Here is a 15,580-nt window from a genome sequence, read left to right on the forward strand (position 1 = left end):
AAGAAACAGCTTAGGTAAAAACCAGATAGAAATCCTTGATCCTGCATGTGATACAGGCAGAGGAAGACAAGATTTGACTCAGTGAACGTAGGGACACCCTTCCCTTCTTCTCCCTGGGATTTTGTGAGCAAACCATGGAATTCTGACACATTATCATATATCACCTGAACCACCAGAGATCTGTAGCATTTTTTGAGCAGAAGACACAAGCCAGTACAATCTGTTTCAGTAAGGGCCAGGACTCTTTCCCTAACTCCAGCAGGTTTTTGTGTGGTTGGTTTGGCTTTGGTTTTAGGTTTGGGGTTTTTTGGGGGGCGAGTTGGGGGATTTTTTGGTTGGTTTGGTTTTTTTTTTTGGTTTTTTTTTTTTTGGTTAGATCAGCCTCAAAACATGAGAAACTTTATTTCACACTTTAAAAGTAAAGGGAACCTTTAGGGTGCTTCTGCATGAGGAAAGTCTAATATTATGAGGTAAACTTTAATAGTGGATATCCACAATAATCAGTTCAGGTTTTCCATTCCTGATACATTTTTCATGGTCAAATAAACCCAAAACAAAACAAAACAAAAAAAAAACCAAAAAACCCAAGAAAAAGTATTCCCTATACAGTATGGAATTGAAAAGCACTTTGACTTCTTATTTTGAGTCCTTCACTTTTGAGGCACACTGAAAATTGAAATGAAGCATTCAAAATTATTGGATGACTTTTAAGAAAATATCTCGGTAAGTTTTTTGGGGTTTCATTTAAGAACATCAACTTGTTCGTACTGATTTTTTTTCTAGAAACAGCATTAGTGATCATCAGTCTCCTAAGTCAAGGTATCTTTTAAAATTTTGAAAATTTAAAGAATTAAATTTCAACTTCTTATTGGCATTTTTGGAAATCTTTGTGATAAAACAGCATTTTCTTTTAAATTTTATAAAATTTTGAGAAATTAATGTTAAGAAGTGAAACAAGTGATGCAAGACAAGTGATGACATTTTCTTAATACTTAAAATATGAAGACTTTATTCTTTATTCCAATTCCATATGCAGTTATTTTGTTATCAATTTGGAAGGGTTAAATTAATCTAAATTTTGTTCCAATTTCAGTTGTGAACAACTACACCTTCCATTTTTTCTTTTCCTTCCAAGATTCTTTATATTAAAATATGAAAATACTAACTCAAAAGCTTTTACCAAATTAATTGTAAGGAAGGATAAGTTTATTTTTTATTGAACTCCATAAAAGACAAGATGTTGTTTCTAGTGTATCTAACCTTATCTAATAAAATTTTCAGGATCCAGAACTTTGCAGTAAAAGCATTCAAAATTAATTTTAAGTTAAGCTCTTTTTAGGACTGTATTTTCTTTTCTGTATAAATAGTCACATAATGTTTTCTGTTAAAAATTTTGAATCAGAGAGAAAAAAAAGACAGAAAAATTTGTCTCATATTTCTGCCTAGACTCAACATCTAGATAGATCTTATTAATAAAATATTGGTATTTTATTCAGTGCTATTTGAAGTGCCATATAAATAATGCCATTAATTCAGTGGTTCCAAACAGCTAATCTAGAAGTAAAACAATTGGTGACCAATGAGAAATCATAACAAGTGAAGAATGAACTCTCAAATTGAACAATCAATCAATAACTACAGGGGTGAAAATTGTTGCTTCAAACTGTTATTGTAGTATTGTTGTGCGTGAAATACATTTTACATAAACTGAGGTTGGTTCACTATGCAGCATATGAAGAATCAGGCTAGATTTGTAAATGGCTTTGCTATTAACAGTTTAACTATCTATATATCTAATTATATAATTATGTTCATAATGACCTCACATCTAGCAGTAAACAGGATTTTTTAAAAGAAATATATTGGTGGCTGGTGGCATTTTTTGGGTTTTTTTTGCTTGATTGGTTGGGTTTTTTTAGTTTGTTAGTTTGTTTTTCATACTTAGTTTTATATCCTAATACCTAGACCAAGGTCAGGCAGCTAGTTCTTGATGTCTTCTTATACAAGATGAACTTTTCTGCTTTGCCTATTCACAATTACCAATATGTAATAAAAAACCATGTTTGTCCCACGTGTGTGTGTGTGTGTGTGTGTATATGTATATATCTATATATATACACCGTGCATAGTATATTTAGCTTTGTTTGTAGTCTTGTTTTGGAAAGTGCCAAGTTTTATATTTTCATAACTGTTTAAATGGAAACCGTAGACAGAAGATAAAGGGCTTGCCAAGCTGATATGCTTCAAATCAGTGTATTTATTGCCAATGCTATTAATGCAAACACTGGAGTACAAGCTGAAAGTGAAACATTAAAAACAAACTCCACAGATATACCCAAATTCTGTAAAAATATCACATAATTAATAATTATCTAAATGTACAATTTGGTTTGTGACTTATGCAAAGTAGTTCTTCCTGACATTTCAGTTTATTACTTCAGCCTGAGTTTCTCTGCTGAAATTTGTGGTTGTATATTTCTATGGTAACCCTGGAGGAGGGAAGGGAAGGGTGCCCAGGGAAAAGAAAGGAAGGATGTTACAAGGAGGAAAACAACATGAAACTGAGAAAAACAGCCAATGAAAAAAAAAAAAAGATGAATTGCAGCAGCTTTTAGAGGAGACTAAACCCCCACAAAAAAACCCAATCCTTGGCCAAATATGAAAAAAAAATGAAAAGCATATTTTGAATGAAATCTCTGAATGCACTTATTGTGGATAAATCATTCTTTTTATTATCAAAATACATTTAATCTGGGGACAGTAGAAGAAGAGATAGTGAAAGATTCTGGGTTTAACAGGTAATTTTAAGTAACCTAAGTCAATATCTATCACCCCTGTGTAGTTTGCAGTGAATTGAAAGTTTTATCTGACTTTATACACCAAACTAAAGGCACCTAGGTTTTGAGTATTGTCCTATATAGCTAAGGGAGATACAGTCAGCTCCAAAAGGTGATTGTAATAGGTGACTGATTCTTAATTCAGGGAGGTGAGTCAGGCTAGTCACTTTCTTTTATGCTAGTGGGAAAATAATAATCTTTTGTCACCCTCTGAATGAATCAATTTGTTAGTAACATCTATCTACCACTTTTAAACAATTTAAGCTTCCAAATATTTTAATATATCTTGATGTAATTTAGGGTGGGGAAAGTGAAAGAAAAGAGAAGAATAATCTTTGGAGACACCTACAGAGTTTTTAATTTAGAACAAGCTGTCCATTTTGAGCACTGAAGTACTCAGGATAAATGTAGAATCTCAGCACGGTACCAGATATTTAAAACTCACTGGGTGCTTAGAAAGGAAGGAGTATCTCCACAAGAGCAGGTTCTCTGTATTCAATCCCCTTGCTACATATTTAATGTCAGATAGGGGCTGAGTTTGAGACACTGTGACACATGGAGTTAAATGAATTTTGCACTTTTGTATATACTCCATCACAGTTCCTCACCTCCATATTATTTTACTCCTGGATGTTCATGAGGCATAAGGATAATAGAAGGCAAGTACTTGTCAATATCTTAAAAGAGACAGTAAATAATTTTTTGAAAATTAATGATCTTAATGTTCTCCTCTGGTTAATTTTACCCTTTTCTTTCCATGACTATTATAGCAATTTGGGTATTTATAGTTTTCTGCTAGACGCAGGAGATCATTAGGGGATGTCTCACACTCCTTGGATGCTCCCAAGGAGTGTAAAACAGAAACACTTCCAAACAAGAGGAATTCTAACATTAATGCCACTGTCATATGTATCAGACAACCCTTTCTGGTCCTCTATGTTTTCAGATTTTTCCCAATGAATAATTTAAATGAAGCTGGTTTTCCACTGCTAATTTAGTTGACTAGTGATGTTTTGCTTTTCAGACAGCGTGAACTTCATGTTTTGAGAGCAGTGAAGACTCTGGCAGAGTCCAGCTTCTTCCTGATACCAAAGTCATTGCTTATGTGAATAAATGCTGGGTTAAAATGGGTGAAGAGGTGGAACCAGGTTGTAAATCACTGTCATCCATCAACACCAGTGCCTGACTACTTGTCTTTTCACTATCTTGAGTATAAAATCTCAATGACATACAAGGTAGGGTGGAAGGGAGGAAGAGTGAATTAAACAGTTCCCTATATTGCCTATTTCGTGAGAAAAAAAAAGGTAGGAAATAGAGACAAATGTGTTCCAAAGCTATTTAGAACAGATATCTCAATAAATAAATAAATAGAATCCTGAAAGTATATATACTTTAAGTGCTCATCTTAATTATCTTTTGCTTCTTCATCAGACACAACAGGGCAGATTCATGTTTGAATAACTTCTATGGAAAAAAATTAAAGTAAGTCTTCCAAGACAAAAATACAGTTTGCATATCTCCTTTGAAACAGATAAAAAAATGACTACTGAATATGAATGATTCTCACATCACCCACTACTCCACAAAATCAGTATGGATTATTGTGAAAAAAACCCATTCAAGTGTTTTAAGAACACTTGGTCACTAGATTAAGAGAATGTACAGAACCACAGAAACATAGAAACATTCTGTACATAGAATGTACAGAAACATAGGAACATACCACCCCCTCTAATCAAGTCCTTAAGTTAAAAAGTAATGCATCCACTTCTTTTCATAAACTTCTACAAGACAAAAATATATACAGAAAACGTGGTTGTTGGGGCGGCTCAGCCTGCTCTTGGGCTGAAACCATCAAATGTCAGTCACCAGAAGAGATCACTGCGGTCTAGGTTACCTCCCCCTGGGTGGCTCCCAATCCTAAATTACCTCCCCCTGTTCCAGAAAGTTCTCCCTTTTGTAGTTATTAATTGGTTCCCTGTTATGACTCCTGCCTCCCTGTTTTCCCCATTTGTTCTGAAAAATTGTATCCTCCCCTCTGCTTGTACCCCATTGGTTGTTTTCCCTTTCCCTGCCTTACTCCACCCCCCCCATAAAGGGGGCTAGCCCGCGTCTCCTCGGCGCTTTTTGCTGATCCCTGGTCCGTCTTGCGAATAAACCTGTTGGAACTCACACCAGAAGCCCCTCCCGCCTTCTTTGCCTCCGGGCTAACGCCAGCCTGATCATCGGCTGCCCGACAATGTGCTTCCTCTGAGGAGGAGCCAGCGCGCGCACCCATCCCACGCCGATTCCACTGAGCCGTGCAGCGAGGACGCTGTGGAGGCCAACGCTGCGTCCCCTCTGCCCGAGGGCACGCTGGGGCTTGTGATTACAAGCCCCCGGTTGCGTTACGTGGTTGCTTATCTATTACCAGCTGGAAAGGAACAGAAAAGCCAAAACCAAAAGTAGACATAATGAAATCTTCACGTATCAAATTTCTGAAGTCTTGTTTTATTACAAAAATGTATCATGTCTGGAGTATGGCCTGGTTGTGTGTCACATCTCCACCTCTGTGGAGGCAAAGTGCCACGTGCTTTCTTGTTCTCTTGCTCCCTTTCACATGTGCACTTGACCTGCTGCAGCCCATGAGTTTCACAGTAATTGACACTGCCTGCGAGAGATAAGCAGGAACACGAGTCAGAGTTTCCCAGCTGGTGATCTCTCAGTCACTAATGGTTTGGTAGGTCAGGCAACTGGACTTTTGTATCATACAATCAGAGCCTCAAAGGGAGGTCACTGGATGCTACATTCCTCCTGCTGCTACCCAGTGTCAGCAGCTCTGCACTTCATTTCTGGAACGTGGTATTTGATGCATCACACTTGACAGACGACTGCATTAATGTCCATGACACATCAAGAGAATGAAATGTAGGATGCACTGATAGAGACGATTGCAGCTTAGGAATATGTAGGCTTTTGATTCTCTCTGACTTTGTGGCTTACTAAGAAGCTGATATGACAGCTCAGAAAGGAATCCCTGTATGCAGCTCAAGACCTCTTAAACTTTAAAATGGATATTGTTTTTCTTTGTTGCGTTTTTTGTTTGGATTTTGAGGGGATTTTTTGGTTGGTTGGTTCTTATGCAGGTATGTGTCCATCAGAAAAGACGAAAAAAAAATCTATGGAGTTGAGAATCAGTTTTTTATTTAAAATTAAAACATTGTTTCATATTCACTTTGTAGATTTTATTTTCATACAAATATTCTGAGTCATATCAGGTGAAACTTTTGTTTTCTTTTGCTAAGAATTGCAACAAAGTACAAAGCACTATGCATTTTTTTTTAAAAAAAGCATATTTTTGAATTCCAAATACCTATAAAGATGAAAAGCCTAGTAACAAAGTCTCTGTAGACTTTGTATCTACTCAGGCATTTGTGTCATAAGCACTTTCATATGAGTTACCAGAACAGCTTTTAATTAAATTTCAGTGACTAACCCACCATACCTATTCCTGTTATAGCATTCTGCACTCTGTACACTTATGCTTTTTGAAGTACACCAAATTTAAATGGTTTGTTCCTGTCCCCCTAAAACAATTAGCTATTTTTAGATGCTTTCAGGTTACAGAACTTCTTGTTTTCACCGATCACAAACTTACATTTCTGGAGTGAAACACAAGCACTGTTCAATGGAGCATAAGCACCATCCTGCACCATACTACACATTACTCACCAGGGCAAAACAACAGTGCACAGAAAATACAAGGCAGAAAGTGAAGGATGCAGTTCTGTTGATAACATTTTGATGGAATACTAGCACTCAAAATAAAATACATACTGAGCTCAACAGTGACTCATACATTTGAAAGTGAATAGGAAATTTGGGTAGGCAGAAAGTAATAATCAAGGTGAGAATTTTACAGGAGGAAGGAACTTTACTGTTAAGCCCTGCTTAGAGTCTGAAAAGGCTTTGAAAAGTTGTGTGAATTATGAGAGTAAATTATATTCTTCCACATTTTTAGTTAATAGACAGGAAGGGTACTTAACATCCTGTTGCTTTTTTCCAGTTGTAGAAATTCACAATTTCACCAAGTAACAAGATAGAAAATCCTAGCAGGAGAAATAGAAAATAAAAGATTGATTCCCGGACTGTGGGCAAATAGTGCAATGCTGATGTTGTGTGAAACCACACAAACAGATCACAGAGCATCCAGAAGCCTATGGTTAAAGAGGAACTTGCAGGTGGCCCATCTCTGTACAGACTGTAATTCATAACAGCAGCCTATGACCAACAGAATTCAGGCCAGAGCATATCAGAGGCCGCTACACTGTGCTTTCACTAGGGTCTTGATATGCCACTTAAGTTCACAGCATGCACTCCTTTTTTCCTCAAAACACAGTGGAGTGATCTGTTCTTCACCGTCTTAAGCATGAATTCCTGGTGTGTGTCTGTACCACGCCTGTATCCTGCATGAAACTTTGGCCAGGCTGGAGCGGGCTTTGAGCAACCTGGCCTGGTGAAAGGTGTCCCTGCCCACAGCAGGGTGGTTGGAACTGGATGGTCCCTAATGTCCCTTCCAGCCCAACCCATCCCATGATTCAAAAAGCACCCTCACCCAAACCCAAAACCAAGCAAACAAGAAACAAAAAACCAAGCAAACAAAAAATCCACAAAACAATGCAATAACCTTTTCATAACACTAAAGATTCTGGAGTTAGGATTAATATTTCAAGATTTGATAAGAAAATGGATATCTTTTGAAATAGAAGTACTCTCCAAATGCAAATGAATTTACAAGCAAAAAACTATTGATGTTTGACTCTACTTTTGGATGTCACTTTCTCTGATTTCAATGCACTGACCCATTTTCTAGCATAATGATAAATTAAGAGAAAAGGTAAAAAACCAAAATTGCTATTTAAATTCACCTAGAGAAGGAGAGTCCGTAGCTTTTTTTCCCCATCAAATAAAATCTACATGAGAGAATAAAATTTCCTTGTGTATTTTTCACTTTCACAGTTTTTCACTGACATACAAAAATTCAGATGTTAGAGAAAGAACATGGGGAAAATTTATTCAATGCAACTGGGTTTAGATTCTATCAAGCATGAAGGTGTTGTAACATAAAAGTAGAGAACCCCTGGAAAAATAATGTTCGAAATGGGAATGAGACAGTGAGACTGCATCTCTCTTCATTCTTTTATCCTGCCATGAAAATACAAAGAAGAAGGTAAAATAAAAGTGTTTCCAGAACAAATGTCTACCGTAATGTTTCCTGCTCATTTTAGTGGATAATTGTAGCCAGAGAGTTGTAACTTGCAGTAGAATATCCACAAAGACAGATCAATGTAGCAAGGCAAGGATAGAAGGGTTTATTTAGTTCTTTAATTCTCATTGTGCAAAACATTAAAGGTACAAAGAGAATTTTATCATGAGTTCAATACTTTAAGTCCCTGCAAGAGCAAAAAAAAACTATTTGTATTAAAAATCAAGATTTTCTTTGAAACAAAACATCTAAGACAAGGCAAAAGCCTATAATGGAGCATTCTAATGTAACTTCTGGGAATCAACCTCCCACTTAGAGCATGGACAACCTCTAATCTATATTTAGTTTCAAATTTAGGTCACAGTGAAGCATAGAATATCTCTGACCTCTCTTGGCAACTTGTTGCAGTCTTTGATTACTCACATAGTCAATTTTTTTCCTAAAATCTATTCACAGTTTGCCTTGTTGCAGCTCATGTTCATAGCCTGTAATACCTTTACAGTGCATCTCCAGGAAGAATCTGGCTCTGCCTTTTCTGCACTTTCCTCCTGGAAGTTTCAAACCAGCTTCCTTTCATTTTCTCTTTTCCATACTGGCAAAATCAGTTCCCTTAATCTTTCCTTCCTTTTCCTTGAATATCTTGTGTTCCAGACCCCTAAACACCTAGGTGGTGACTAGTTCCTTTACGCCAATATTTCTTGAGTACTGGGGAGACCAAAATGGACATGATACTTTGGGTGCTGCATTCTTAGTGCCAAATGAAGAAGAATGACTCTGGTCTACTGGCTACACTTTTTCTCATAAAGCTCATATTCTTCATGTCTGCCAGGACACACTCCTGAATAAGGTTTTCTTGACACTGGGACATCTCAAACCCTTTTTGTTAAACTGGTGGCTAGCCAGTATGTCCCTAGCATTTGCAGGATGTTGCATTCAGCTTTGTTCAACTTCATAAAATCTCTGCCAGCTTTCCCCAGTTTGATACTGTCTACATACAGTATTGTACTTCATCCTGTTGTACAGGCCAGCAATGAGGACATCAAACAACATCAGTCTCAATATCAGCCCTTGAAAATCACTAAGATTCTTTTATTTTTCCAAACCTGAATGTTACTGTACCCTACATATCAGGACATATTGTGGCTGTGGTGCTTCTTCAAGATGAAAATAAATACACAGACTGCAAACATATTATTTTATAAGAAATCATTGAATACCTACAGAGGAGTTATTAATTTGGTCTCTAATTTGTCCCTGCTATGTCAAATACAGATTTTCTCAGTACTATTCAACATCCTTCCACTCATAAGAAATTGCTACCAATTTTCTAGCACTGGTTTCAGGAGATTGATGTTTAAGTGTTTCATATGCCTTTTTTTGACAAGGTTTAGGGACTCAGAACTAGTCACTCTCTGAGTTAGTCAATATATTCAACCAGGTGGAAGAATTATGCTTTCATAAGAATGCTTACTGTATGGGATATGGGGAGACAATTATTCATCTTGCATTCATATTCTAAGCATAAATAAGCATCCTGTGCCTTTCACTGGTGATGGAGAAAGGGCAGCAGGATGATAAGTCTGAGCTAATAAATATCAACTAATGGTGTCACTGGGATTTGAGGTATCTAGGTTTGAGGTCAGAATACTTTTTTTAATCATATATATATATATATATATATGTATATGATTTATACAGTCAAGACTGGTTAAACCTCAGTGTTCAACCACGGTTGATTTCCATCTTCATATATGGTGTTCTAGACAAGCCAAGACTTCGAGCATAGGAGTTCTAATTAGAATTAGGAACACTTCCTCATGTGGAAAATTACTGCAGTGTGTCAGAGAATGCTCATGGCAAAATTGTGCTGCTGTTGGTAAAATAAAATGACTCCTCAGAAGCAGACTGAGCTATGTGTATGAAAATATGGTTCACTAATATAACTGAAATTTCTCTAGAAAATTCTGTTGAATTAACTGTGCTAGTTGTAAGGAGCAGTGTAGGCTTGACCTTAGAGATACCTTTTAGCTTTACATACCTTACTGGTTTTTTGTGTGTGTATACATATATATATGTGCGTGCATATGATTTATTCAGAGCCATGTTGTACTGTTTAGTGTTTGTAAAGTACAAAAAGATTTTGAAAACTGCATCATCAAACTAAAAAGTGCCTTCAGCATGATGTAGCATAGTGATAACAGTTGCAGGTCCAGGTCAAGCATTGAAAATTCCCATGACTCCAATTTCTAACATGTTTTTAAAGGGAAGAAATGTTTAAAATTTATTTTAACTGATGCTCAGGCAAGAAACTATTATAATTACAAAAGTATTGAGCCTTTTTTTTCCTCCTTTTGCTCAGAAAACTCCAATTTGTTGTATTTTGTTGCCTATTTCATTGCTGTGTCTGGTTAATTCAGTCATGTTCCATTATTCTATTGACATGGCAGAACATGACATTATTGGTACAACTGAATCTGTCAGATCAAAAATATGGTACAGCAGCCTGGGAAATTATACAATTTCTTTTTCTTTCATGTTAAAAAAGGCAGAGGTTTAATAAAGCTCTGAAAACATTCAGTTAAAATTATATTTAAAACTTTAAATTTTTAATCTGTTATGGTTCATGTACAAAACATTACATCTCCAGGCAAACAGACTAAAAGTGCAGTTTCTGCTTTGTTGTTAATAAGGGAAATACTCACAGAAGTCTGGCAGGCTTCCCATGCTTGGGAATATGTGACTTAAATCTGATCCATTCACTAGGTCCCTGTTCAACATCTACTGAAGTCATGCAGCTCCCTGTGATTGCAAAGGGAAGAGAATTGCCACTTCACACAAAAATCTACCTCAGCTGCTGTCACTTAGAGGCAGATGGGCAGAATGAGCTGCATGCAAAATTCAAGAAAGATAAAGAAATTGTGGCACTGTCGGGATACAGTGATTTAAAGATAATGCCCAAAATGGCACATCTTTACTGCTGCATATGTTGTGGAGGACTCTTTGTGCTTTATCTTCAGGAAAACTTGAAGAATTGGAGAAACATGGGAGATGGGGAATTACTTTCTTGATGGCAGCACAACAATGAATAAAACAAAAATGTTTTATTCAGTACACAATATTTGGGTTTCATGGAAATTGACTTTTGGGAGCTTTCTGCCTTTTCTTTCTCTCCATCTATTGTTAGATTTCTGAGAGACAAGTAAAAATTATGCTGATGGCAGAAACACTTAATATAATAAATGTCCAAGAGGAATAATGTACCAAAGGTGGCAGAGTCACGGTTACAACAATGTTCCATTTTCTTGTGTGACTGTCAAGTGACCTTATGTATGTGGGACCCTAGGTGGACAACAATGCTAGAGAACCTGCCATTTCTAGTCTCATTCTGGATAAATCTCCAACCTAGGATGCTTTTGACTTCAAAACTGTGCCTTGGCACTGTTTTGACTGTATTTACTGACACTATCCTAATCAGGTCTTCTTAGCTAGCCCTTTGGAAGCTAATGAAATAGCTGAAATTCAGTCAGAAATCTTTTTTAATTTCAACTTCACTTATTATACTGAATTGATGTTTTGCTTTTTTTTATGGTGACACTCTAGTATTTGTAATTTTCACTCCATCTTTTCTTTTGGAAGCAAGCAAACAACAAACCTCAAATATTTTACCGAACAGTGAACAAATTCATTTTTTCTAATGAATACTTTTCAAGAGGGCTTGGCTTTCTTTTGCTTTTCTGTATTGCAACCATTGGTGGTGTTACAACCAACTCTGGGGTTTTGCTCGACCCACGGACTCCCCATGCATAGTTCTTCTTCCCAACCTATTAATTCGTGTTTGTCAGCAATCCTACTGACCTCAAGACAGCTTCTTGCCTGGGATTCACCCTGTGGAGTTTATATTGTCAAAATTCTGTTTTAATATGGGTGTTACAAAAAATTAAAGCTTTAAAGGATATGATTCTTTTGTAAATGCCAAGGTAACTTTATTTGAAACATACTGGCTCTAAGATGTGATGTCACTCCAGAAGATTTTTGTCTCAATAAGTTAGTAACATGAGCCAAATGCTGTGAAGATAATGGGACAGTATATTCCAAAAAGACAGCGAAAATATACAGCAAAGGTTGTTGTATGATTTGGCCATATGGTATTTTCAATAAAACTGTGAAACATGATCCAAGGTTCATACTAATTTATTTGTGTCTCATAGACAGAGATACTAGCTTCACTTTCCAAGAAGTGTGTTTATTGAGAATACAGCAGCCAAAAATGTCTAGTCACACACTAAATGCTGGTGTATTAACCATAATAAGAAGTTCTATTATAAAAATCACAAGGTTAATTGGATTTCGAGACCATTATTTTAAAGTAATTTCTTTGTGTTCAGGTTATCTACAATCCAACTGTGTTGTGGAGGAGGAAAAAAAGGTAACTAAATTATAAAAATGGTGTTACATTATCTAAAGAGTCAAATCTGGACTGTTATTTGGCAACAATCTTCATGCTATTTAAAATGTGTTGTGAAGATATTGCTCAATAGGAAGATTATATTGCTGACTACCTGTACAGATCTAACATACCTGCTTATGTTAAAAGCGGGGATATAATAAACTTAAAACATCTCAAGTAAACATACTATTCTAGAAAGTCACATAAGGACTGCGGAGCTTTAAGTTGGTGTATGGAAAGCATACAGATGCAAAAAGCCTTTCATCAAATGATAATGTCATGCTCATGACCAATGAACAATAAAGGAACAAGAAATAAAATGTATCTGCAACTTCCACATAAGCTGTGCATGCAACACATCTGGGAGTAGAATATTAAGAAATGGATGGTATCTATGAAACAGGCTGAGCATAGCAATACAGTGATTCTTATCCAGGGGATAAGGTAAGGGTAGGCAGCCTTGTGAAGCAGGTCTAGACCTCAAAAGCAATAACACCCTCTGATCATCTCTAGCCTCTCCTGCTCTTTTCCATAAAACTTCAAGAACAGAACTACTAAACTTTCTTTTTAAGAGAAACGTAAACTATTAGTAGCTGCAGATGACATTTGGAAAGATTAGATCTAAATTATTCTTTGGTTTTAAATCTGAGGGTTTTAATTTATAGAAGCCTTTAAACAAATTCACCTTTTGGCACTCTTGTGATCTAAAGGATGACTGTGCTTACTGAATTCACTGTAGTCCAGCACAACTCACAGTGAATTCAGTTCTTATTGCAATACTCTCCTTCCCCTCTAATTAATGTAAAAAGTCCACATAAAATGTATACAGTGTAAATAGATTAGAACACTCTTTTTTTCCCTGTGATTTACAAGAAAGGATAAGATGCTGATGCTATGAAGTGCTCCTGAAGGTGAGGGTAACTGAGATTCTTGTTAATAGACCCCTTGGTGTGGATTAGAGTGAAGCAACACTGAATCAATGTTTATTTACTTGTGGCAGGTTTCTTTCAGACCAGTGTACTAGTTTGAAAACAAACCAGTGGGAGGCACCAAGTCAGAATAACAATTTAATGGAAATTAAAGAAAAGGGGAAAAAAAAAGTAAAAGAAAACACTGTCAAACTGACAGAGTCAAGGTACAACCTGACACCCTGTTAGGCAGGGTGGTGGTAGCAGTCTGGTAGAATGGTGGCTGCAGTCCTCTGAAGCAGTGATCCTGTAGTAAAACAGTCTGCTCTTCCTCAGGAAGTCCAGTGGTGGCTGTGTAGCTCCTGTCCTCTGGAAATCCAGTGGGAAGCCGGTGTCTCTGGTGTTCAGCCTCAGCTTATATCCACGATGGGATGCTTGGTTCCTCCCTCTGGGTGGAGCATCTCACAATGGGGTGATGAGTCATGAGGCAAAGTGTTGATTAGGCTCATTAACAGAAGATAGTCCGGAGGGAGTTATCTCTGAGTCAGGCGGCAGGACAATGATGGGCCATTAACAGCAAGCTAGTCTGGGGGGAGGAGGCAAGGGAACACTGCCCCACCTGATTTCAACAGCTGATGGGGATGGTAATAGAATACACTGCAACCCAGGACAACCAGTTTGGTTGCAATGGGAAGAGGGTATGCAGCCATTTTGGTTATTGTCAATAGAAATATGGCAATATAAAAATATAAAAATATTGCTTAGGAAAATATATATGGAAAAGAAAGGGAAATAAAGGACAAGAGCACATAGTGGAGAGGAAATAACCATCCATGGATCCAGGGACAAGACTTGATTGTTGCAATTTCCGTATCTGTTGGTTGAGGCGATGGTTGCAATCTTGATCCATCAGAGCTGGGGGAAGACAACGAAACACAAAGTTCAATGGGTTACACATGCTCAGGTTCAGGTGGGAATGCCCAGGTAGCTCCCACGAGGGGGAAGTTTTACACTGTTACACTGTGGATCATTCACAGTCCTCTGGTGGAAGGCTCTAGAAATGAGTCTGGGGGCACTTAAGGGTCTTTGATGGGTTGTGAGTCCTTCTAAGACATAACAGCTGGCTCACATGCCAGCATAGCCAGTCATGCCCCATCAGAAGGGACGAAGACCTTCAGGCCTACACACAAATGTGAATGTCCTGATCCTTCCCCGGAGCGCTGGGGGGCTTTTACACCTGAGCCAGTGTTATGATCCAGTTTTTAGGTTCTTAGAAATGCCTCTGCCCAAATTAAGGTGCAAACGAGACCATATGCCAGTGACAATAGTAAGGGTTTTATTTGATGATAAATATGAGAGAGAGAGAGAGAGAGAAAGAAAGAAAGAAGTAGAAAATAGGTGGGGGGGACAGAAAGAGTGACAGGGGCAGAATAGGAAAATATCACCACTCTGTGGACCCCAAGATGTTCTGTTGCAGACTCCCACCCCAAACTCAACTGGGGATAGTTGCAGCTGGTGGCTTTGGCCTTTTGTGGATGCACACCTTTCCCTCAGCCTGAAATGACTGAACAATGTGTTTCCCTTTATCTAATCAACAGTTTGACTTTCAGTTCAAAGTCCCACTCTTCAGGGAAGCTTCTTCGGTTGTAGCTTCTTTATAATGAGCAAAACTTTATATCAGTGTTTGAGGCATGAACTATTTTCAGTCTCTGACAGCCAGTTGTGTAAGGGAGGACATTAGCATGATAGAAGAGCATTATCCCACCTCTGCAAGACCCTGTCCTTTTCCCTTATATAGCTAAAACTTTCCCTTATCTAGCCAGCTAGTTGCTAAACAAAGGCTGTTTTGGCATGGTCATCCTCTGGTGGTGGGTGTGCCTCCCCTCTTCACCTGGGCTGTCCTTATGCAGATCAGAGCTTTCACCATCACACACAACAAACTCTCCTCCTCCCCTTGGGTCGGGGGGTGCAAACCTGGCCCCAGCAAGCACCATCTGCTTTTGCAAATGGCCAATTGTTTGAGTCATTAACCTTTAACCTTTCAATCTCTCACGCCTGACACACCTCAGAATAAAGTATACCCACCCAGTTTCTGTAAAGTGATTATAGTTGGATGTGTACTGTGGACAGGGCATACCCTTGT

General features: G+C 37.6%; 1 long non-coding RNA gene across 1 annotated transcript in view; it reads right to left on the minus strand.

The window, feature by feature from the left end:
• Window positions 1-14,115: 14,115 nt before the first annotated feature.
• LOC125321696 overlaps window positions 14,116-15,580 on the minus strand; it is a 49,193-nt gene continuing 47,728 nt past the window's right edge. Inside the window, exon 7 of the long non-coding RNA XR_007201649.1 lies at window positions 14,116-14,352. This is a non-coding gene — a long non-coding RNA (uncharacterized LOC125321696). The remainder of the gene's footprint in view (window positions 14,353-15,580) is intronic.

This window comes from Corvus hawaiiensis, chromosome 2 (assembly GCF_020740725.1).
Source record: "Corvus hawaiiensis isolate bCorHaw1 chromosome 2, bCorHaw1.pri.cur, whole genome shotgun sequence".
Classification (NCBI taxonomy): Eukaryota; Metazoa; Chordata; class Aves; order Passeriformes; family Corvidae; genus Corvus; species Corvus hawaiiensis.